The sequence below is a fragment of the Sus scrofa genome, chromosome X (assembly GCF_054392235.1).
Source record: "Sus scrofa isolate SSC_HxYL_T2T_F1_AM1 chromosome X, Sscrofa_HxYL_maternal_Yorkshire_Landrace_v2.0, whole genome shotgun sequence".
Taxonomy (NCBI): domain Eukaryota; kingdom Metazoa; phylum Chordata; class Mammalia; order Artiodactyla; family Suidae; genus Sus; species Sus scrofa.
The window spans coordinates 88,341,085-88,365,047 of record NC_139401.1 but is presented as its reverse complement, the minus strand read 5'-3'; the positions used below and the strand labels follow the sequence as shown (position 1 = coordinate 88,365,047).

The 23,963-nt window shown below is 40.7% G+C and overlaps 1 long non-coding RNA gene across 11 annotated transcripts in view; it reads left to right on the top strand.

Annotated features, from left to right (window-relative positions):
* The window catches only part of LOC146394699 (uncharacterized), a 759,738-nt gene that overhangs the window by 268,868 nt on the left and 466,907 nt on the right, over positions 1-23,963 (top strand). The window contains exon 4 of one of the 11 annotated variants that reach the window (XR_014834664.1): positions 454-549. The exons of the other annotated variants lie outside the window; for them this stretch is intronic. This is a non-coding gene — a long non-coding RNA (uncharacterized LOC146394699). The remainder of the gene's footprint in view (positions 1-453; positions 550-23,963) is intronic. 11 annotated transcript variants of the gene reach the window in all.

Genomic DNA, 23,963 nt, shown 5'->3' with positions numbered 1-23,963 from the left:
TAACCGCTGGCCTACGACACAGCCACAGCAACACCAGATCCAAGCCGCGTCTTCGACCTACAACACAGCTCATGGCAATGCCGGATCCTTAACCCACTGAGTGAGGCCAGGGATCAAAGCTGCAACCTCATGGTTAATAGTCGGATTCGTTAACCACTGAGCCACGACGGGAACTCCATATTTTCTTTTTTTAAAATATTATTTTCCATAATGGTCTAGCCCATGAAACTGGATATAGTTCACTGCGCTATACACTAGGACATTTTTTCAAATACTTTTCAAACCTTTAGTAAATTGCTTTCGGAGATAGTTTACCAGCAACACAAATACACAATAAATCCAGTCTCATTACTTTGTAGTAATGCAGGTTTAATTTCTTATCCTCTCTACTTGTCTTATAATTCCCTTGTATCTTTCATCCTTTCAACAATCAATAAATATCAAATTTTTTAGGTCCTGGGGATATGATGGTGAATAAGCCTCTCCCGTATTGAGAGAGAAGAGGTGGAGAAAGAATATATGGGCTGCTCTGGAACCGGACTGAACCAAGTACTGCTGTTACTGAATGCCCCATGCACAGTGAGACCAAATAAAACCATCAGAATTTGGGACAGAAAAAGCTTTATTTCGGGGAGAATGAGTGGCTTATGCTTAAAAACCTTGAATTCCCTGATGGTTTTCAGGGAGAAGTTTTTATAGGCAACATTTGGGGTGAGAACTTTTGGTGTGTGACTCTTTTTCTGATTGATTGGTGCTGACGTAACAGGGCAGTGCTCCGGGAATCTTGTGCTCAGCCTGAAGTTACTCTCCTCTACCTGGGTGGGGCCTTAGTTACTTCTGAAGAACTCAAAGGTACTGTTATGCATATCCCTTGAGGAAGAACCCAGCTCCTATTTTAATTGCTGTACTCTTATTTCTTGACTGCTCCTCCATTGTTTCTGCACTCCCTTGCCCTTTGGAACTCAGGAAAGGTCTTGGAGGCTGAATGAAGCCTATTTCCTACTAACCAGAAATGGGAGAGGAGAAGGATTTGTACCAGGCCCCACAGGTTCCTGCTCAGTTTCACTGCTGGAGTGTAAGGAAATGAACTGTACTTTATTTACTTCTCTAGCTCCAGCACCTAGCTGGCATACAGTAGGTGCTTAATCAATATTTGATTAATAGCTTGGTTAGTGGCCTGTTAGCTTTAAATGCTGTAAGTTAATAATATGGGAATAGTTGACGGATCATTGGAAATCAATATGTCAGGTTCCTCTGCATTGTTTCTCTTGATTCTTGCCCACATGCCGCAAAGATTGGAGATGGAGGCAGCTATTCCAGCTGGGAAGTACTACAGTGGTGCCAGAATAGAGCCAGTGGTCTCACCGTGCAGGGATGGAGGCAGGCGGTCTCTCAGACAGGAGTGTTTGGGTTCAGGACAGGAGCGGTTCTGAGTCAAAGGGAATTCCCCTCAAACTGACAGCACCTTAGGTTGAAAGTTACAGCTCTTGTCTGGGCACTTTTAATGGGCCATTCCTGGTGAGGCAGAATAACTCAGGTAGTCAGTGTAGGAGCATGGGCTTCGTTGCATTCTTTGTTAAGCTATTGATTAACATTTGTGGCTTAAGGTTTCCAGGGAGTAACATCCCCACAGGCCTTGTTTACTGTAGGGAGTGTACCTATGCCCAGATGGGCATTAATCCCCAGTCCCCTGTGACTCAGTTTACGGGAAGAGAAGGGCGAAGAAATCATAAAACTTATGGGACATTTCCACTCCTAAAACCCCTATTGGACAAGGACTGATATAGGTAACTGGGCAAGGCCAATGGGAGAAAAACCACATCTTTCTGGACCCCATGTTGGTAACTCCCGATCTTTAAGGGATAAAAACCCCTATAGGACAATGGGGGGGGGGGGCCTCTTCTTCCACCTCCCAGCAGCCCTGGGTGCTGTTTGCTTTCCTGTAATAAAGACTTTGCTTGCTTGCTGCCTGTGTGTTTGCAAAGTTCATTTTTTGGCTGCATTAACAAGAACCTGGATTCTGGTAACCTTTTCTGCATCACCGGTCCATCTCCCTGAGAGAAAAAAATGCTCTTGCCAGTTGCCTCAGAGATAGCAGTCTTGATCGCAATCAAGAGTCAAGTTCATAGCTGTGTACAGCAAATTTTATTTATGCCCTCAGAGAGAGCGGGCTGTCCTGGGGAAGGGACTGGCTCTGGCTGCAACTGGGTCTTTCTTTTTATCTCCATATTGCAGCTGTGTTTGGGGACCCCAATTCTCCCACTCTAGGCCCCTAATTTTTCCTGTTCCAGACCCCCTGTGCTGTGCGTAAGGGCTGAGTGTTGTTTGGGTTCTGTATGGGGGTGCATTTTGATCTTCCGATTGGTTTCAGGCAGGATGCCTTATCTGCATAGGGAACAGGTTATAGGGAAGTGCTACAAGCATGCCTCATTTGTATAGGGAAGTACTCTGAAGAGCAGGCTCTGGTATCTTCATGTGTCTTTATTGTTTGATTACAGGCCTCCTATTTTTGGTAATGATAAATGGCCTGTTTTAAATCATCCGGGTCTGAGTCCATATCCTATCCTATCCTATATCCTAACAAATATACCATAATTTGAGGAGTGCCAACATAGTGACAAGGTAGAAGTGTTCTAATTACAGAATTTGTTGTCAGAAACTCTGCTGTCACTGGTCAAAGTAAAATAGGAGGTAAAGTTATATGCTTCAGAATCTCTGAAAAGATATCCAGTGAGCTCCATTTTGTCTTTCAAATATTGTGTGACATGACTCTTGAAACAGATACTGTTGATAGTTCACCCAACATGTGCTCCTTACTTCCCTTCCTCTTTCTAATGAAGCCCAGATTTTGTCCAGGTGTCAGTCCTCTTTGATAAGGCTCACCCCATTTCAGGTCACAGGAGTTGGATCCTAATCTAAGATAGTCTTGATAGTCCTGTTTTCCTTGACTAAGATTGATTGGTATAAGTGCAAATAAGTATATGAAATGATTCTGGAAAGCTTTCTGGAAAATGTTTCGTTATTCTGCCTCTCAGAACTGTTGCCAGCATCATGCTACACATCTGAGGGGGAGTTCTACAGACAGAGAAGGGGTGAGATAACAGGGTGGTGCTCTAGGAATCTTGTGCCCAGCCTGAAGTTGCCATCCTCTACCTGGGTAGGGCCTTGGTTCCTGCAGAAGAACTCAAAGATATTGTTATGTATATTCTTTGAGGAGGAACCAGGACCCTGCCCCAAGGCTGCACTATTGTTTCTTGACTGTTCCTCCCTAGTTTTTTGCACCTTCTTCCTTTCTCTGATTAGCAACTGTTTGAATCTGCCCTTTGGAACTCAGGGAAGGTCAAAGAGACTGAATAAAACCTATTTCCTACAAACAAGAAACAAAGGATTTGTACCCAGGAGGGCCCCACAGGGTTCTGCTTAGTTTCGGCACCAGCACAGCAATGAGGTGGCCATAGACCCTGACTGGACGGTTATTTTCTTATGCCTAGGGATGTTTTTGTAACCTCAGGTTGCAGGTATAGGGGCAGAACAAATTTTCCTTCTTCCCTTCTAGGTTTTTTGAATGGTATAATAATGAAATTGATACAAGAAAGATTAACAGGAGCAAAGCAAACACAAATATATGGTACTAGAGCCCTGTAAAAATATGAAGACTCAGAAGGCAACCAGGGAATTGAAGCTTCTATAATATCCTGAGCTAAGGGAAGGGGTTGTGGTCTGGGGATACAAAGAGGAGGAAGGCCATTCATAGAAACGGAGAGGAGATGTTTAGAAAACAGAAGTTACCCTGGTATACAGATAAGTTTCTTAGGTAAAAAGGTACCTCTGGTGTAGGCTTCTTCCAGGTACAGATCCCCTTTCCAATGTCAATTTAGGCAGTTGAGGGAGAGGTAAAGAGCTTTTCCTGAATCTGATGGGTTTTGGCTCAAAATAATCCTGATGCCAAAATGCTGTGTATTTGTGGGTGACAAATTCTGCTCCCTTTCACAAGGAACAGCAGCAATCCAGTTTTACTGTCAATGTGGCTATTTTGAAGGTAAGTGAGAAAGGGAGGAAGCACTGAAATCCATTTACACAGTTGAACAAAAGATAGTATTTAGAATACTTTACAGCCCTTGTGCACCAAAAGCAAATCTAATACTGAGTAATTCTCAGGATTCAGGTTCTCTCTTCTGCTTCTACTTTTTCCTACCATGATTCTGCCTATTTCTACTGCTGCTGGATATCCTCTGCTCTCAATTTCACGGCTTTCCATTGCCTCGTGGGCTCTGTTTACTGTGCTTTTGCCATTTGCATTTAAGCTTCTGTCCCCATTCTCTCGTCTATGTCTCTTGACCATTTTTATGATCTTCGGGGTTTCAAATCCCTAGGTAAGATTATGGCATCATCTAGTATGAATCTGTCTTCATATTTGAGAAGGTGCCATAATCCAATAGAAAACTGGTGTTCTACACAGGCATATCTGAGTTATATGCTCCTTCATGAGGCATGTGTTAAAAAAATGGCAGTGTTAGCATGATCTAAGGGTGGAGTTTTTTGGCCCTCTAACATCAAAAGATCATCCATCAGACACAGAGACCCAGTTGAATGGTTGGTGGTCTTAACTAGTTTGAAATGGGCAAGACAAAATCCATGTTCTTGAAAAAACAGCTTAAGCAACTTACTGTAGCAACCCATATGTGAGATGTATTATCTGTAGGGGGCAGTTAAAGGAGTCTTGTGATGTATGGTCTACATGTTATATTGTCTTCATTGTCTACATGAAAGTTGGAGGGTATACAGTTTACAAGAACAATGAAGGTGAACTTGATTGTTGAAGGTGGATTACAGGATATTATTTATTAAACAAGTAGGATTTAAGGGATGGATCTAGCTGATGACTACCTTCGTTTTCAAGTGTGGCCAAGGTTGCAGTTTTGTATAACACAAAACATGGAGGTTTGCTCCCAGGAAACTAATTCTGGATGTTTCATTCAGAAGATGACTACTTATAGCAGATGCTTTAGAATGTCAGAGCATCATGGTGTTATGGCTTATATAGTACAATGGGACATGAGAAAATGTGAATCAGAGGAATATGTCCTTCTTTTTAACCTCCTTTAGAAGTATACACACTTGAGAAGATATCGTGACTTCTACTACTGCTTTTTCCTCTTCCATTTTCTAAGAATTTTCACTTGGCCAACTAGCCCTCCACAAGCCTCGCAGTCTTCTCACTCAGATCCTCATCTTTCTGTAGTACCATGATTAACTAACACGCCATGCTTCCTCTTTTCTCTACCATGATCATGACCACCTCCATTCTCTTGCTCAAAACATGACAAAGGGAGATTTTGTGGCCAACCACTGGATTTCTTGGGTGTACTAGTAGGTAGAGGAAGAACTAGGTGCTAGGTATTGTATCCAGTGCTTTATGTGGTAAGAAAATAGTGCCATTAGAGGCAACTGTCATGTTTATCCAGTTTGTTGTGAAAAAGTGGCTATAGTAGACATTCAAAAATGATTTTTTTGATTATGATGGTGAAGTATTCTTGTTGTTTGTGTTTATAGTACTAAGTTGTAAATGGGATTCATTTTCCTAAAGAGTAGTCAAAATATACTCAGAATGACTCTTAATATTACATTGCTTTTAGCCACTTTCCAACTCACTTTGGAACTTCTCATTCCTGTATTTAACAATGAGGAAGAGAAAAAGAAATCCTTGGCATAGTGATTTTCCTTGTTACTTTCTGTGATTGTTTAGTTTCTCTTTGCATCCTGAATATTCCAGGTGCTGAAATAAACATGTATTTTCTAGAAGAGTTATATTTTGAAGTAATTAAAACATCCAGTCTTGCAATTAAAAAAAAAGTTGTTTGCAATGCTGTGAGGGCTGATTTCTAGACCTAGAAATTTGTTGAAGAAAATTTATTTATATAAAGTAAGAAGAAAGTGTCAATGTAGGAAATAGGTATTCTCATGCTGATTTGTAAGACAAAAGAAGGGGGGAGGTGGGAGTGGATAGAGACAAGATCACTTGGAAGTAAAACAATATCTGTCTCAAGGCTATTCATAAATAACCACACAATTCATTTATAGATTTATTTCTATCTATTTTCCTTTCTACTGTATTACCATGCCTGTCGCTGAGACATAGATATAAACTTGGAATTGCATTATTGAAGTTGCTTTCTCAATTACTTTTCTAGCATAATTACTTTTGTACTAGAGAGTTTTAAAAATCAATGGTGTTCTTTGCAATATCTTTGTAACAGTTAATTAATATTACAACTCATGCTAGCAAAGTTATTCTGCTTAGTAAAAAGAACCTTGCTTTTAACATCCCCAACCAGTAAGAAAAGCAATGGGCAAAGTATATTTATTTAAGGATATAGTTTAAAATAACTGCCCAATTCTGGTAGAGTTGAGAGCAGACTATACAAACATCAATGACTCCAACTGAAGGTAGCAATGAATGAAGTTGTCAATAATTATTTTAATATTAGAAGCTCTCTAAATCTTCTAAGAACATGTCTTTGGTTTGTGTTGAGGCTTGATTGATTTTAGCTTGTCCACCATTATATTCAAGTATTACTTAATAGAATTGTTAAGTAATATAATATACCAATTCTAATAACTATTTCAGCTCTTCTGATTCTCATCAATGTGTGTTAATGATTATCTTCTAATGAATGGTCAAAAAAATTTGGCTTTCTATAATTGGTCTCAAGTTTTTCATCCTTAAAATAGATACAGACTCTGAAGGTCTTAGTTGGATTGATATGTGGAATAACCATTACAAATGAATTACTAAGAAGTTTGCAAATACAAAAGTTCTGTAATAGATATTAATAATAATTTTAGGTAGACACTTGTAATTGTAACTTTGAGTGACTACTTCAAGGGTTGACTCCTCTTTTATGTTAGAGTTTGCTCAGATCTTTTCAAAACAGCTCCCTGTTCATTGACATCTTTAATTCTTTTTGACAGAAAGCGTCAAAACCTTTCCTTCAACAGAATGTTCAGTAACCTTCACCAAATAGCCATTAATTAAGCAATTAAAATAAATTTGAAGAAAAAAGAACTTTGAGAGGAGACTAGAATTAACTCAAAAGATAGTTTAAAAATAGTTTTCTAGCACTTGAGTCATTATTGACCAAAAAGTTCCTAAGGGATATTAACAATGCATTTGATAGTTGCCAAGGAAACCTTAACCTTTCCTGAGAATGTCTGCCCTTCTGCATTGTACCTGATTGTCAGAATAAGTTCAGCAACTGATTATAACTGAGCCATTTTCAACATCAAGCTTTTTCTTGTCAATCCCTTTTCAAAGAATAAGCTCAAGTATTCAGGATATCTTACTCTGTATCTGTTTTTATGTCACTGAGGATTCATACTTCAAATATGGAGATTCTTTATTAACAATTTCCCCCAAAATTCTGATTTCCTGGAGACAAATCAGTCCTAATTTAGAGACAAGGAAACTGAGGTACTTAATGTTTTTATTGTGTGAGGATAATTCTGTCATAACGCTTACTGGCTTCCTTTGTTCAGAACATTTCTTTTTTTTTTTTTTTTTTGTCTTTTGTCTGTTGTTGTTGCTATCTCTTGGGCCGCTTCCACGGCATATGGAGGTTCCCAGGCTAGGGGTTGAATCGGAGCTGTAGCCACCGGCCTACGCCAGAGCCACAGCAATGCGGGATCCGAGCCGCGTCTGCAACCTACACCACAGCTCACGGCAACGCCGGATCGTTAACCCACTGAGCAAGGGCAGGGACCGAACCCGCAACCTCATGGTTCCTAGTCGGATTCGTTAACCGCTGCGCCACCATGGGAACTCCTGTTCAGAATATTTCTTAGTCCATTCGGTCTGCTATAACAAAATGCCGAGACATGGTGGCTTATAAACAAGCAACATTTATTTCTTACAGATTTGGAGCCTGAAAGTCTGAGATTAGGGGGCCAGCATGGTTGGGTGAGGGTCCTCTCCTAGGTGGAAGACTTCTCATTTTGTCCTCATATGACAGAACCAGCAAGACAACTCTCTCAGGTCTGTTGTTTTTTGGGTTTTTTGTTTGTTTGTTTTTTTGGCCATGCCTGTGACACGTGGAAGTTCCCAGGCCAGGGATCAAACCCACACCACAGCAGTGACTCGAGCTGCTACAGTGATGACAGTGGATCCTTAACCCACTGAGCCACCAGGAAACTCTACTCACACCTGTTTAATAAGGGCATGACTTTCATTCACAAGGGCTCCACCCTCCAGACCTAATTACCTCGAAAAGGCTCCGATGCATCTATTAATACCATCACAGTGGGCATTAGGATGTCAACATAAGGAATTTGGGGGGGGACACAAACATTCAGACAGCAACAGAGCACAATAACTAGTCAAATATCTAGCAATGTTTAAAAATAGTCTGGGAGTTCCTGTTGTGGCTCAGTGGAAACAAACCTGACTAGTATCCATGCAGATGCGGGTTCGATTGCTGACCTTGCTCAGTGGGTTAAGGATCTGGCATTTCTGTGAGCTATGGTGCAGGTCACAGATGTGGCTTGGATCACACATTGCTGTGGCTGTGGTGTAGGCCGGCAGCTGTAGCTTCAATTCGACCTCTAGCCTGGGAACTTCCATAATACCATGCAAGTGCAGCCCTAAAAAAAAAAAGAGAAAAAAAAGAAAAAAAAAATCTGTGTTTTTCTAAGTAAAACTGCCTAAAAACAAGTTTGGTTTCATGTATGTACATTAACCAGAACCAGGAACCTCAGTCATAGTGGGAAAAGTACCAGCCAGGGAGCCAGGGGACCTGGTTATACAACTTACTAGGTATGTGACCTTGGCCAAACCAATTGATATCTACATTTCTTCATCTATTAAATGGCATTGATGCTCTCCATCTCACAGGGATGTTGGAAGAATTAAATGAGATCATGTATGCTGAACCGCTGACATGGTTAACATACTCAGCATCTAAAAATCTAATTATTTATCATTGCTTAAGGAGTATATATCGTGTGAACACAGACTCTGTATTCTGAATGCTGACTTGAGGATTATGAGCTACACAAATATATTAGGATGTTAGGAGAGCAACATTCTTGATATTGGTACTATACTGGAGATTCCAAGTTATATGGTCATCGTAGACATAATATTATACTGCATAGGCAGGGTAGGAAGGGGACTACTATTTATTTGTTAGTGTCCCAGATGCTATGCTAAGTATTTTGCATTCTGTTATCCCATTAAGTCCTCGCAACCTAATGAGATAGGCATAGGTATTATTTCCACATATGTAACATTAGTAGGCTTTAAAATAAAAAAGGAAGGGAGCACAAATGCAGTCTTTGGGGGAAATTGGCAGAATTAAGTTTTGCAGGTTTTATCCACGCAAATTCTGCTAATCACTTGTGCAGGTCTGCACATGAAGAGGTTGGTATCAATGGAAAAAAAGAGTAGTGATACAGTAAGTAGATTTATTTCTTTGTATGATTGGGAAGATTTGAAGTGAAACAAAAGCAGCAACATTCTCAACTGAAAACTGAGTGTTTCTGTTTTTCATATTGTTAAGGCAAATAATGAATTATTTGTATGTGTGAGAATTGAATGAAAATCAAACATAGGGAGTTCCCGTCGTGGCACAGTGGTTGGCGAATCCGACTAGGAACCATGAGGTTGCGGGTTCGGTCCCTGCCCTTGCTCAGTGGGTTAACGATCTGGCGTTGCCGTGAGCTGTGGTGTAGGTTGCAGACGCGGCTCGGATCCCGCATTGCTGTGGCTCTGGCGTAGGCCGGTGGCTACAGCTCCGATTAGACCCCTAGCCTGGGAACCTCCATATGCCACAGGGAGCGGCCCAAGAAATAGCAAAAAGACAAAAAAAAAAAAATGCTGTTAGAGTATGACAAACTTTATGTAAAGAACCAACAAGATGTGTACTTTCTCCAGCTTCTTTCATGCCATATCTTGCATAGATTTTGTACTTTTTCCCTGGAGTCTGTGAGTATGTCTAAGAGAATTTTTTTATTGTGCTAAAATATGCATAACAAAATTAATCCTTTTAATAATTTAAACTGTTCAATTCAGTGGCGTTAAATACATTCACATTTTTGTGCAACCATTACTGCTATCAGTCTCTTCCATGAAACAGTAACTCCCCATACTCGTTTCCCTCCAGTCCCTGATAACCACTATTCTCCTTTCTTTTCTTTTTTTTGCCATTTCTTGGGCCGTTTCTACTGCATATGGAACTTCCCAGGCTAGGGGTCCAATCGGAACTGTAGCTTCCAGCCTACGCCAGAGCCACAGCAACGCGGGATCCAAGCCATGTCTGCAACCTACACCACAGCTCACGGCAACACTGGATCGTTAACCCACTGAGCAAGGGCAGGGATCGAACCTGCAACCTCATGGTTCCTAGTCGGATTCGTTAACCACTGTGCCATGATGGGAACTCCCACTATTCTACTTTCTATCCCTATGAATTTTATAATTGGAGTACCTCACATAAATGGAATCATACAATATTTGTTCTTTTGTGTCTGGCTTATTTCACTTAGTGTAAAAGTTCTCAAGGTTTATCCAGGTTGTAGCATGTATTAGAATTCCATTCCTGGAGTTCCCGTCGTGGCTCAGGGGTTAACGAATCTGACTAAGAACCATGAGGTTGTGGGTTCGATCTCTGGCCTGGCTCAGTGGGTTAAGGATCCAGCGTTGCCGTGAGCTGTGGTGTAGGTCTCAGACATGGCTCGGATCCCGCGTTGCTGTGGCTCTGGCGTAGGCTGGCAGCTACAGCTCCAATTGGACCCCTGGCCTGGGAACCTCCATATGCCACGGAAGCAGCCGAGAAATGGCAAAAAGACAAAAAAAAAAAAAAAAGAATTCCATTCCTTTTTAAGGCTGAATAATATTCAATTTTATGTATATAGCACATTTTGTTCATTCATCCATCAATGAATGTTTTCACTTTTGGCTATTTGTGAATAATGCTGCTAAGAGTATTGTTGTACAAATAACAGTTTGAACCCCTGATATCAGTTGTTTTGGATGTATAACCAGAAGTAGAATTGTTGGATCATACATGGTCACTCTATGTGTTTGAGGAATTGCTATATTGTTTTTATGGCACATTATTTTACATTCCCAGCAGCAGTGCACAAGGGTTTCAATTTTTCCATATCCTCACTAATGTTTATTACTTTCTGCTTTTTTTTTTTTTTTCTTTTTGGCCTCCCTGTGGCGTATGGAGTTTCCTGGCCAGGGATCAGATCTGAGCTGAGGTTGTGACCTACACTGGATCCTTAACTCACTGTGCCAGGTGGGAATTGAACCTGCATCCCAGAGCTCCAGAGGTGTGGCAGATCCTATTTTACCACAGGGGGAATTCCACTGCTTGCTTGCTTGCTTGCTTGCTTTCAGTAATAGCCAAGCTAATAGTGTGAAGTGATATCTCATTGTGGTTTTAATTTGCATTTTCCTAATGATTGGTGATATTGACCAGTGCTTATTGGCTTTTTGTATATCTTCTTTGGAGAAATGTCTATTCAAATGCTTATTTTGAATATTTGTTGTTTTATTGTTGTTGAGTTGTAGGAGTTCTTTATAAATTTTGGATATTAATCCCTTATTAAATATATGATTGGCAGAGTTCCCGTTGTGGCTCAGTGGTTAACAAATCCGACTAGGAACCATGAGGTTGCGGGTTCGATCTGTGGCCTGGCTCAGTGGGTTAAGGATCCAGCGTTGCTGTGAGCTGTGGTGTAGGTTGCAGACGTGGCTCAGACCCCGCGTTGCTGTGGTTGTGGTGTAGGCCAGCGGCTACAGCCCTGATTCGACCCCTAGCCTGGGAACCTCCATATGCCACGGAAGCGGCCCAAGAAATGGAAAAAATATATATATACACACACACATGATTGGCAAGTGTTTTCTCTCATTCTGTTTGGGTTGCCTTTTTACTCTTTTTATAGTATCTATTGCTATATAGAAGTTTTTAATTTTAATGGATACCATTGATCTATTTTTTCTTTGGTTGCCTATATTTGTGATGTCATATCCAAGAAATCATTGCTAAATCCAATGTCATGAAGTTTTCCCCCCATTTAATATAAGTATTAATGCTTATATTTAGGTGAATGATTTTCGTGTGTTGAAATGTCTTGCATTCCAGGAATAAATTCTACTTGTTCATTTTAATGTGCTGCTGAAATCAGCCTGCTAGTATTTTGTTGAAGACTTGTATATTGATATTCATAAAGGGATATTTGTCTGTGATTTTCTTTTCTTATAGTGTTTATGTCTGGCTTTGGTGTCAGGGTAATGCTGGATTGACAGAATGAGTCTGGAAGTGTTCCTCGTCATTATTTTGGAAGGGTTTGAGAAAGATTGTTGTCAATTTTATTTCAAGTGTTTGGTAGAATTCACCAGTTAAGCCATCTGGTCCAGGGCCTTTTTTGTTGGCAAGTTTTTATTACTGACTTAATCTCCCTATTATCTATAAGTCTATTCAGATATTCTGTTTTTTATGATTCAGTCTTAGTAGGTTATATAGTTTTAGGAATTTATCTATTTTACCTAGGTTATCCAAGTTTTTGGCATACAGTTGTCCATAGTAATCTTTTATAAACTTTTCTTATTTACGTAAAATATGTAGAATGCCCCCATTTTCATTTTTTGATTTTGGTAATCTGAATCTTCCTTCTTTTTTTCTCAAACTAGGTGAAGATTTCTATACTTTATTGATCTTTTCAAAGATGTTTGATTTCCTTCTTGTAGCTTTGGGTTTGGTTTGTTCTTTCTATAGTTCCTTATAACATGAAGTTAGGTTGTTGCTTTAAGATCTTTCTTCTTTTTTAATATAAACACTTATAGCTATAAAATTATAATTTCCTTTGTGATTTCTTTGGTCCATTGGTTGTTTAAGAGTGTGTTGTTTAATTTCTACATATTTGTTTTCTAATTTTTGTTCTACTGATTTCTAATTTCATTCCAATGTGATGGAAAAGATATTTTGTATATTTTCATGTTTTCAAAATTTATTTAAACTTATTCTGTGGTCTATCCTGAAAAATATTACATGTGCACTTGAGAAAAATGTGTTTTCCAGTTGGGAGGAGTATTCTGTGTATGTCTGTTAGGTCCATTTGATTGATAATATTATTCAAGTCCTCTGTTTCCTTGTTGATCCTCTGTCTATTTTTTCTCTCTAATTATTGAAAATGGAGTATTGAAGTCTCCAATAATTATTGTATGTGTCTCTTTCTCCTTTTAATTCTGTCAATGTTTGCCTCATATATTTTGGAGGTCTGGTGTTTGATGTATAAATGGTTATAATTGCTTTATCCTCTTGGTGAATTGACCCCTTTACCAGCATATAAAGTACTTATTTGTCTCTTGTAACAGTTTTTGATTTTAACCCTATTTTGTTGGGTATTAGTATAGCCACTCCAGCTCTCCTTAGTTTCTATTGGCATTGAATATTTTTCTACATTTTTAACTTTCAACCTATTTCAATACTTAGATATAAAGTTTGTCTCCTGTAGACAGCAGTTAGTTAAATAATGCTTTTTTAAACCATTTTGCCAATCTATGGCTTTTGACTGGGTAGTTTAATCCATTTAAAGTAATTCCTGATAGGGAAGGACTTACATTTACCATTTTGTTTTCTGTATGTCTCTTATTTCCTCCAGAGTGCCTATAAAGTTATATTAGCTTATTTTGGGATTGCTTTTTGATGTTTCCATGTGAAAACTTGATGTTGGAGTTTCCTCCTCACCTGATTCACTGCTGATTTAGATATTTAAAACTAGAAGACCACAATTCATACATGAGGTGATAAACATATCTTAAGTTTTAAGGGACAGGACAATTATAGATATAAAGAGTTCAAAAAGTCAAGGAAGGGATGCCTGGGGGAGTTTCCTTGTGGTCTAGTGGTTAACATTTGGCACTTTCACTGCTGTGGCTAAGGTTCAGTCCCTGGTCTGGGAACTGAGATCCCACATCAAGCTGCACCTGGTGCACGTGGTGGCCAAAAAAAAAAAAAAAAAAAAAAAAAAAGGGATTCCTTACCTATATTGATCGATATTTAGGGACTTCATGGATGGCTTCTATGCACCACACTGACATTGTAAACTCAATTTTGTGTTTGTTTCTTATTTATTTATTTATTTATTTTTACTTATGTGTCTGTACCTGTGGCATATGGAGGTTCCTGGGCTAGGGGTCAAATCAGAGCTGTAGGTGAGGCCTATACCACAGCCACAGCAACACTGGATCCGAGCCACATCTGCAACCTGTGCTGCAGCTTGCAGCAATGCTGGGTCCTTAACCCACTGAGCAAGGCCAGGGATCAAACCCACATTCTCATGGACACTATGTCAGGTTCTTAACTTGCTGAGCCACAATAGGAAGTCCTTGTGTTTGTTTCTGATTGGCTTGGGCAGTAGGGAAGTGTTCATAGCTTTTATTAAATTCTTAAAGGGAATGTACTTAATCTTTTCCTGATTGTAAAAGAAATATGTACTTCTCAAATGATATGTGACCCACAAGGCATCAGAGAAGTTCTATTAAAACATAAAGGACCAGCTCATCATGTAACATGTATTAATAGTTAGTGACATGGTGATTAAACCTACTCCAGAACATCTATAAAAAGGAAATTTTCTCAAGTTTACTGTAACAGATAACTATAACCTTGAAATCAAAATTGAAAAGAACTTCAAAAAAGGAAAAAGGAAAACTACTGACATGCACAGATAGGTGTAAACAACCTAGAAACTTCTGTGTTTCTCCTGTTAAGCCAGATTTCCACCCTCTCAGAGACTGATCAGTTTTCTATCTCTATCTTTATTTATTACTGTATCTCCAGCCTATGCCTATCCATTACCATCTCCCCCTCCTTTTCACCTACTAAGCATTAGAGCTTCTGGCATCTTTTTTTTTTTTTTTTTTTGTATTTTTGCCATTTCTTGGGCCGCTCCCGCGGCATATGGAGGTTCCCAGGCTAGGGGTCTAATTGGAGTTGTAGCCACCGGCCTACACCACAGCCACAGCAATGTGGGATCTGAGCCGCGTCTGCAACCTACACCACAGCTCACGGCAACACCGGATCCTCAACCCACTGAGCAAGGCCAGGGATCGAACTTACAACCTCATGGTTCCTAGTCAGATTAGTTAACCACTGCACCACTACGGGAACCCCCTTCTGGCCTCTCTTAAGGCCAAGTTCATCTAGTTTATGATCATTTTCAAAGGCCAGACTTTTTTTCACTCTATGATGAATGTATAGTGTACATGGTTTATTTTTCCAGTCATGTATTTTTTTATATGTGCTGCTATCAAATATAGTTTTCTTAGTTATCTTAAAAACTGACTGTGTTTATCCATTTCTATTCTGTAATAGAATAGGGCCATTATGAGATAATTCTCTGCAGAGCAATTCTTAAGCCAGTTCTCTAAACTCCATGACTTCATATACACAAGTGGTTATCTGTAGTGTGTGTGTATATGTGTGTGTTCATGCACACACACACACACACACGCACACACCTTCACCTGTTTTCTTGGATAAAGTTCATAGCCTTCCTGAGATTTTCAATTTCCAAAGAGTGAAGAACTAGTTTAGATGAATTGTAGCTTCTCCAAAGGGTTAAACCCTCCACCTCCAATTAAGAACCACCTGTTAATTTAGATTAATTCATGATTAATTTATGGAGGTTTTGTTGAAAAATTGTGGGACTGCTGCCATAGTTTTCATGAATTGTCTCTGAATACCTTGACGTAGAGAGAATCTTGAATGGAATATACCTGAGATTGGCCCAGAATTTCTTATGTTTTTCACTCTCTTAGTTAACTAATTTACTTTCATACCGTGGAAATTTTCACAGTAATTTTAGTAGAATTTTCAGTATAAATTTTTTTGGCCTGTGGCATGTGGAAATTCCCAGGCCAGGGATTGAACCCATGCCACAGCAATGACCTGGGCTGCTGCAGTGACAATGCTGGATCCTTAACCTACAAAGGAACACCAAAACAGATTCTGTTTGAAGAAGCATTTAGCTTAGTAAAATGTAACCTTTTGGTTTTAGGCATTATGTGTAACCCAAAAGAAGTTTATTTTTTGTCTTTTCTAGGGCTGCACCCACAGCATATGGAGGTTCCCAGGCTAGGTGTCTAATTGGAGCTGTAGCCACCGGCCTACGCCAGAACCACAGCAACGAGATATCTGAACTGCGTCTGCAACCTACACCACAGCTCACGGCAATGCCAGATCCTTAGCCCACTGAGCAAGGCCAGGGATCGAACCTGCAACCTCATGGTTCCTAGTCGGATTCGTTAACCACTGAGCCACGAAGGGAACTCCCCAAAAGAAGTTTAAAAATACCCTCAACCTTTCAAAATTACTGCTTATAGCTTCAAATACTCCAAAAATGGTATGCTGATTCACTCTTTGTCTAAATATGACTTATTCCAGCAGATATTATTGCTAAGAAAGAAGAGGAAGGGCAGTTCTCTGGTGGTCTAGCAGTTAAGGGTCTGGTATTGTCATTGCTGTGGCTCGGGTCACTGCTGTGGCTCGGGTCACTGCTGTGGCTCGGGTCACTGCTGTGTTTGATCCCTGCTCTGGGAACTTCTGTGGGTGTGGCTAAAAAAGAGGAATGAGTGATAACTGTGGGAAGTTATAGTAATTATTTCTTTCACTCAGACTAGCTAAGAGTTAACTTTGGAGTAAGCAGTACCTTCTCTTTTAAATGTAGATACTTTCCCTTTTTCCAGGGCTAACCCTATTAGGTATTGACACCTTAAAAGTGATATGGGGCATAAAGGAGGGATAATTTTGGAGATGGAGGTATAGTTTGAGTCTTTCAAAGTTACTATGAATTAGGTTGCTGGCCCCATTGATGAGGACACCCTAGGCCTCCATGTCAAGCTCCTAAGGTACCTGGGTCTCCTTCTTGAATTTCCTTATCTGAATGTGACAGAATAATTAATACTGTGAGGCTTGTTAGACAGGGCCAGGTTGAGCGGGTTGATTAAATTGGCATCCATAAGGGCATGGTGTCATAAAAAATTTTAGGCTATGGAGAAATTAAGAGAAGGACATGAGGTTGTGTGAAATGAGATAATATGATATCGCTTGATCAAATCAGATCAGTGTCATTTTTATGTATGTGAGTATACAATATACAGCCCAAAGGAGAACTTCTGATTTAAAATAATTTCATACCAACACATTTGCTTAAAGTTCTGATGAATGTTGAAATGGCTCAATATGGACAAAGAGAGCTCATACTATATTCAAGTTGAACCTTGGGTTCTGATGTGATTGAATCTCCCCCAATAAACCACCCTCAGTGATAATGGCATGAGGCAGCTAATATGGATGTGTCATGAATTATTTGTCTGTTCTTTAGCCTAAGTCTGACCTGTGGATTAGAAGTTCAGCTGCCTCAAAACATAAAAAATCACTTTATTTGGATTAGTGGGGCAGAGGTTGATGGAAAAATTTATTTTCTCCTCTCAACTCTTGAGAATGAAAAAAGGCAAAGGTTCTCCCTTTGACAAATCCAGTCCTTCAAGTTAAAAAGCAGGCACGAAAGTGCTTATGGACAAAATCAAGTATAGATTTATTTCTACTAGTTTTCCCTCAAAGTTAAAAATAAATTTTGTAGGGACAGAAGACTAGGTACTGATGGTTGAAATCCAACTGCTTTTAAGAATTAGAGTTTGGGAGGACAAGATGGCGGAGGAGTAGGGGGACACGCTCGCCCTCTCCCACAAACACAACAAAAAAAGCACATCTACAGAATAAATGACTCGCACAGAACAGCAACCAATCGCTGGCAGAAGAACCTAAACTCCAATAACAGCAAGAAGTTCGTGACACTATTGGGCAGAACGGGAGAAAAGAGGAGAGTGAGAGAAGGTGAATCCGAGCGGGACGGGCGCTCCCTAAAGGGAACTGCAGAGGAGAAAGGGATCCCGCACCCTGGAAAGTCACCTACATGGGGGAAAGATCAAACGAACCGGAGGAATCCCCAGATGCAGAGAAGAGTGTAGCAGTAAGTCGGAGTATGGAAAAACCGATCAAGAACCCAATGGACCATCTGAACTACGGGCACAGTCACCAAAAATTGAGACGCCTGGGTGGGGGCTGGGCACCGAATCCTCGGCTCCAGAGGTTAGTCCCCGGGAAAGGGCCGGGGGACGCCTGGGTGGGGGCTGAGCACCGAGACCTCGCCTCCGAAGGTTAATCCCTGAGAAAGGGCCGGGGGACGCCTGGCGGGGGCTGGGCACCGAGACCTCAGCTCCAGAGGTTAGTCCCCGGGCTGGGGGGGCGGGGCAGAGTGGAAACTGCTTGGGAGGTCTCTAAACCATTTGACGGGGCAGAGACTGCCTGGGAGACTAGAAAACAAAGCTGTCGCAGAGGAAGGGAACAATACTCTAGGGATGGGGAAGTGGAAAGCCACCTCAGAGGGAACCTGGGAGAAGAGCCTGGTCTGCTCCCATGCTGGGGAGGGAAGAGAAGAAGGGGTGTGTCCCCATAGAATACCCCCCATGCCACAGCAAGCTTACAGGCCCGCTAGCTAGCAAAAAGCTGTGCTTCCCAGTGCATCCCCTCCCCCCACCCCCGCCACCCCCTACGCTCTCGCCGAACCTGGGGCTGCCTGCCATCCAGGAGGGCTGGCCTCAACAATTGCCTGAAGCCTACCACCGCAGGGGCTGTCCCTGCACAGGCCTGCTTGCCCTTTGGAGGGGCTACACTTCCACAGAATAGCACCAAACACCACCAGCCCCCTAGAAAAGGCCTGCAGCCCAGAAAAGCTAGAACAAGCCTAGCCAGGCCGTGAATAGATCGGCCTAATTCTCCGACGGGTTTTCTGAGTTGGGCTGCCCTGGGGAGGAGCCTCTTGGGTCTCCAAGGGCCTTGCTACCCGCCCAAGCCCCCAGGGGGTGCTGAGACCTAGTGGACCAGCTGCATAGGACTGCCAGCTCCAGGCAGGACCCCCTGCAGCCCAGAAAAGCTGCAACAAGCCTGGCCGAGTTGGGAAAAGATCTCAGATGGTTCTTCTGAGTCGGGCTGCCCTGGGGAGGAGCCTCTTGGGTCTCCAAGGGCCCTGCTACCCGCCCAAGCCCCCAAGGGGTGCTGAGACCTAGTGGACCAGCTGCATAAGACTGCCAGCTCCAGGCAGGACCCCCTGCAGCCCAGAAAAGCTGCAACAAGCCTGGCCGAGTGGGGAAAAGATCTCAGACGGTTTTTCTGAGTTGGGCTGCCCTGGGGAGGAGCCTCTTGGGTCTCCAAGGGCCCTGCAACCCGCCCAAGCTCCCAGGGGGTGCCCCACTCCCGTGAAATAACTGCTCAGCACCACCAGCCCCCTGGAAGAGCCCCTGCAGCCCAGAAAAGCTGCAACAAGCTCGGCCAGACTGTGAAAAGATCCGCCTACATTCTCAGGCTGTCCTTCTGAGTTGGGCTGCCCTAGGGAAGAGCCTCTTAGGTTCTCAGTGACCCTGATAGCTGCTCCAGCCCCCAGGGGGTGATGCACCCCTGAGGAGCAGCTGCCCAACACCGCCAACTCCCTGCAAGAACCCCACAGCCTAAAAACACCAGAGCAAGCTCTGCATGACCAAGTGAAATCTGCTACCATCGTGGTGTGGACCTCCCAGTCCTGTCTGCCCTCAGGAAGTCCTCCTTTCCTTCAAAGAAACACTGTTAGCCCCATCAACACTCCAGAAAAGCCACACTGCCTCAAAAAAGATTGACCAACAACGCCAGCCCTCAGGAAATATTCCACGGCAGTGACAAGGCAAACACTACCCGATAACAGAGAGTACAACTCCCTCAGGAGAAAGAAAACAACAAGCAAGATGAAGAAGCTGAGAAACCACCCCCAGTCAAACCAACAGGAGAACTCACCTAAAACAGTCAACAATGAAACAGATCTCGGCAGTCTGACAGACCTGGAGTTCAAAAGAGAAATAGTGAAAATACTGAAGGAATTAAGAGAAGATATGAACAGTAATGCAGATACCCTCAGAAAGGAACTAGAAAATATAAGGAGGAGCCAAGAAAAACTAGAACATTCATTTGCAGAGATGCAAACTGAACTAAGGGCAGTAAAAACCAGAATGAATAATGCAGAACAACGAATCAGTGATATAGAAGATAGAATAATGGAAATCACCCAATCAGGTCAGCAGACAGAAAACTGAATCAAAAAACTGGAAAGCAATATAAGAGACCTATGGGATAATATAAAGCGGGCCAACCTACGCATAATAGGAATTCCAGAAGGAGTAGAAAAAGATAAGGGAATGGAAAATATATTTGAAGAAATTATCACTGGAAACTTCCCAAATCTAAAGGATACTGGGTTCAAGATACAAGAAGCACAGAGGGCCCCAAACAAACTCAACCCAAACAGACCCAAACCAAAACACATCATAATAAAAATGGCAAAACTTAGTGATAAGGAGAGGATCCTAAAGGCAGCAAGAGAAAAACAGAATGTTACCTACAAGGGAACCCCCATAAGGATATCAGCTGATTTCTCTACAGAAACACTACAGGCCAGGAGGGAATGGCAAGAGATATTTAAAGTGCTAAAAGGAAAAAATATGCAACCTAGAATACTTTATCCAGCAAGAATATCATTTAAAATAGAAGGGGAAATAAAAAATTTTCCCAACAAACAAGAACTTAAAGAATACAGCAACACAAAACCCAGGTTAAAGGAAATATTGAAAGGGCTTCTCTAAACCAGAAAGAAAGGAAGGAAAGGGAAGAAAAAAGAAAAGAAAAAAAAAAAGAAGAAGAAGAAGAGGAAGAACTAGGACTGAGGAAACCGCAATCAGAGAGCAGTCACTCAAATAAGCCAGCATACAGATTTAATCATGAACATGCTTCAAACAAAATAAAATTAAAAAGAAAAAAATAAAAGAGTCATCAAAACCATAAAATGTGGGCAAGGGATGTTAGGAGGTAAATAACCCTTTTTGTTTGTATGTATGTCTCTCTTCTTAATTTTAATATAGTAATGAAGTGTTTGAACTTGCAGGACCATCAGGCTAAAACACACAATTATGGGAAGGGGTTAGCATACTTAAAAAACAGGGCAACCACAAGCCAAAACCAAATACTGCATTTGCAAAAAATGAAAAAAAAAAAAAACACTCAAGCAATAATAACAGGAGATCATCCAACCAAAAAAAAAAAAAAAAAAAAAAAAAAGAAAGAATGGAGAACCATAGAATCAACTGGAACACGAGGTTCAAATGGCAATAAATAATCATCTATCAATTATCACCTTAAATGTCAATGGACTGAATGCCCCAATCAAAAGACACAGAGTGGCTGAGTGGATAAAAAGGCAAAAACCTTCAATATGCTGCCTACAAGAAACTCACCTTAGGACAAAAGATACATACAGATTGAAAGTGAAAGGGTGGGGAAAAGTATTTCATGCCAATAGACATGACAGAAAAGCAGGAGTCGCAACGCTCATATCAGACAAAATAGACTTTAAAACAAAAGACATAAGAAAGACAAAGAAGGACACTATTTAATGATTAAGGGATCCATCCAAGGAGAGGATGTTACTATCATCAACATATATGCCCCAAACATAGGAGCACCCAGATACATACAACAAATATTAACAGACATAAAGGGAGATATTGATGAGAATACAATCATAGTAGGAGACCTAAATACCCCCCTCACATCAATGGACAGATCCTCTAGACAGAAAACCAATAAAGCAACAGAGATCCTAAAGGAAACAATAGAAAAGTTAGACTTAATTGATATCTTCAGGACACTACATCCAAAAAAATCAGAATACACATTCTTCTCAAATGCTCATGGAGCATTCTCAAGAATCGACCACATATTGGGACATAAAGCTAAACTCAATAAATTTAGGAGCATAGAAATTATCTCAAGTATCTTCTCTGACCACAATGTCATGAAATTAGAAATCAACCATGGGAAAAGCAAAGAGAAAAAACCTACTCCACGGAGACTCAACAACATGCTACTAAAAAACCCATGGGTCAATGAGGAAATCAAGAAGGAAATTAAAAACTACCTTGAAACAAATGATAATGAAGACACAACCTCTCAAAATCTATGGGATGCTGTGGAAGCAGTGCTCAGAGGGAAATTTATAGCAGTAGAGGCCTTTCTCAAAAAAGAAGAAAGAACCCAAATTGACAACTTAACCCTCCACCTAAATGAATTAGAAAAAGAAGAACAAAAAAGTCCTAAAGTCAGCAGAAGGAAGGAAGTTATAAAGATCAAAGAAGAAATCAATAAAATAGAGATTCAAAAAGCAATAGAGAAAATTAATAAAACCAAGAGCTGCTTCTTTGAAAAGGTGAACAAAATTGATAAACCCCTGGCCAGACTCACTAAAAAGAGGAGGTGAAGAACCCAAATCACCAAAATTATAAATGAAAAAGGAGAAATCACAACGGATACAGCAGAAATACAAAAAACCATAAGAGAATACTATGAAGAACTATATGGCAACAAGTTTGACAATCTGGAAGAAATGGACACTTTTCTAGAATCGTACAGCCTGCCAAAACTGAATCAACAAGAAACAGACCAACTGAACAGACCGATCACTAGAAATGAAATTGAAGAGGTCATAAAATCACTCCCTACAAATAAAAGTCCAGGACCAGATGGCTTCACAGGTGAATTCTATCAAACATATAAAGAGGAATTGGTGCCCATCCTCCTTAAACTCTTTCAAAAGGTTGAAGAAGAAGGAATACTCCCAAAGACATTTTATGAGGCCACCATCACCCTCATTCCAAAACCAGACAGAGATACCACCAAAAAAGAAAACTATCGGCCAATATCATTGATGAATATAGATGCAAAAATTCTCAACAAAATCTTAGCCAACCGAATCCAACAACATACCAAAAAAATTGTACACCATGACCAGGTTGGGTTCATCCCAGTTTCACAAGGATGGTTCAACATATGCAAATCAATCAGCATCATACACCACATTAACAAAAAAAAAGTCAAAAATCATATGATCATCTCAATAGATGCAGAAAAAGCATTTGACAAAATCCAACATCCATTCATGATCAAGACCCTCGCCAAAGTGGGTATAGAGGGAACATTCCTGAATATAGTCAAAGCCATTTATCATAAACCCACAGCAAATATAATCCTCAATGGGGAAAAACTGAAAGCCTTCTCACTCAAATCTGGAACAAGACAGGGATGCCCACTCTCACCACTGCTCTTCAACATAGTTTTGGAAGTCCTAGCCACAGCAATTAGACAAACAAAAGAAATAAAAGGCATCCATATAGGAAGAGAAGACATCAAACTGTCACTGTATGCAGATGACATGATTCTATACCTAGAAAACCCTAAGGACTCAACCCCAAAACTCCTTGAACTGATTAATAAATTCTGCAAAGTGGCAGGATATAAGATTAACATTCAGAAGTCAGTTGCATTTCTGTATACCAGCAATGAAACATTAGAAAAGGAATACAAAAATACGATACCTTTTAAAATTGTACCACACAAAATCAAATACCTCACAATACACCTGACCAAAGAGGTAAAGGACCTATATGCCGAGAACTATAAAACCTTAATCAAAGAAATCAAAGAAGATGTAAAGAAATGGAAAGATATTCCATGTTCCTGGATTGGGAAAATCAATATTGTGAAAATGGCCATACTACCCAAAGCAATCTACAGATTCAATGCAATCCCTATCAAATTACCCAGGACATTTTTCACAGAACTAGAACAAACAATCCAAACATTTATATGAAACCACAAAAGACCCAGAATCGCCAAAGCAATCCTGAGAAACAAAAACCAAGCAGGAGGCATAACTCTCCCAGACTTCAAGCAATACTACAAAGCCACAGTCATCAAAACAGTGTGGTACTGGTATCAAAACAGACAGACAGACAAACCAATGGAACAGAATAGAGAATC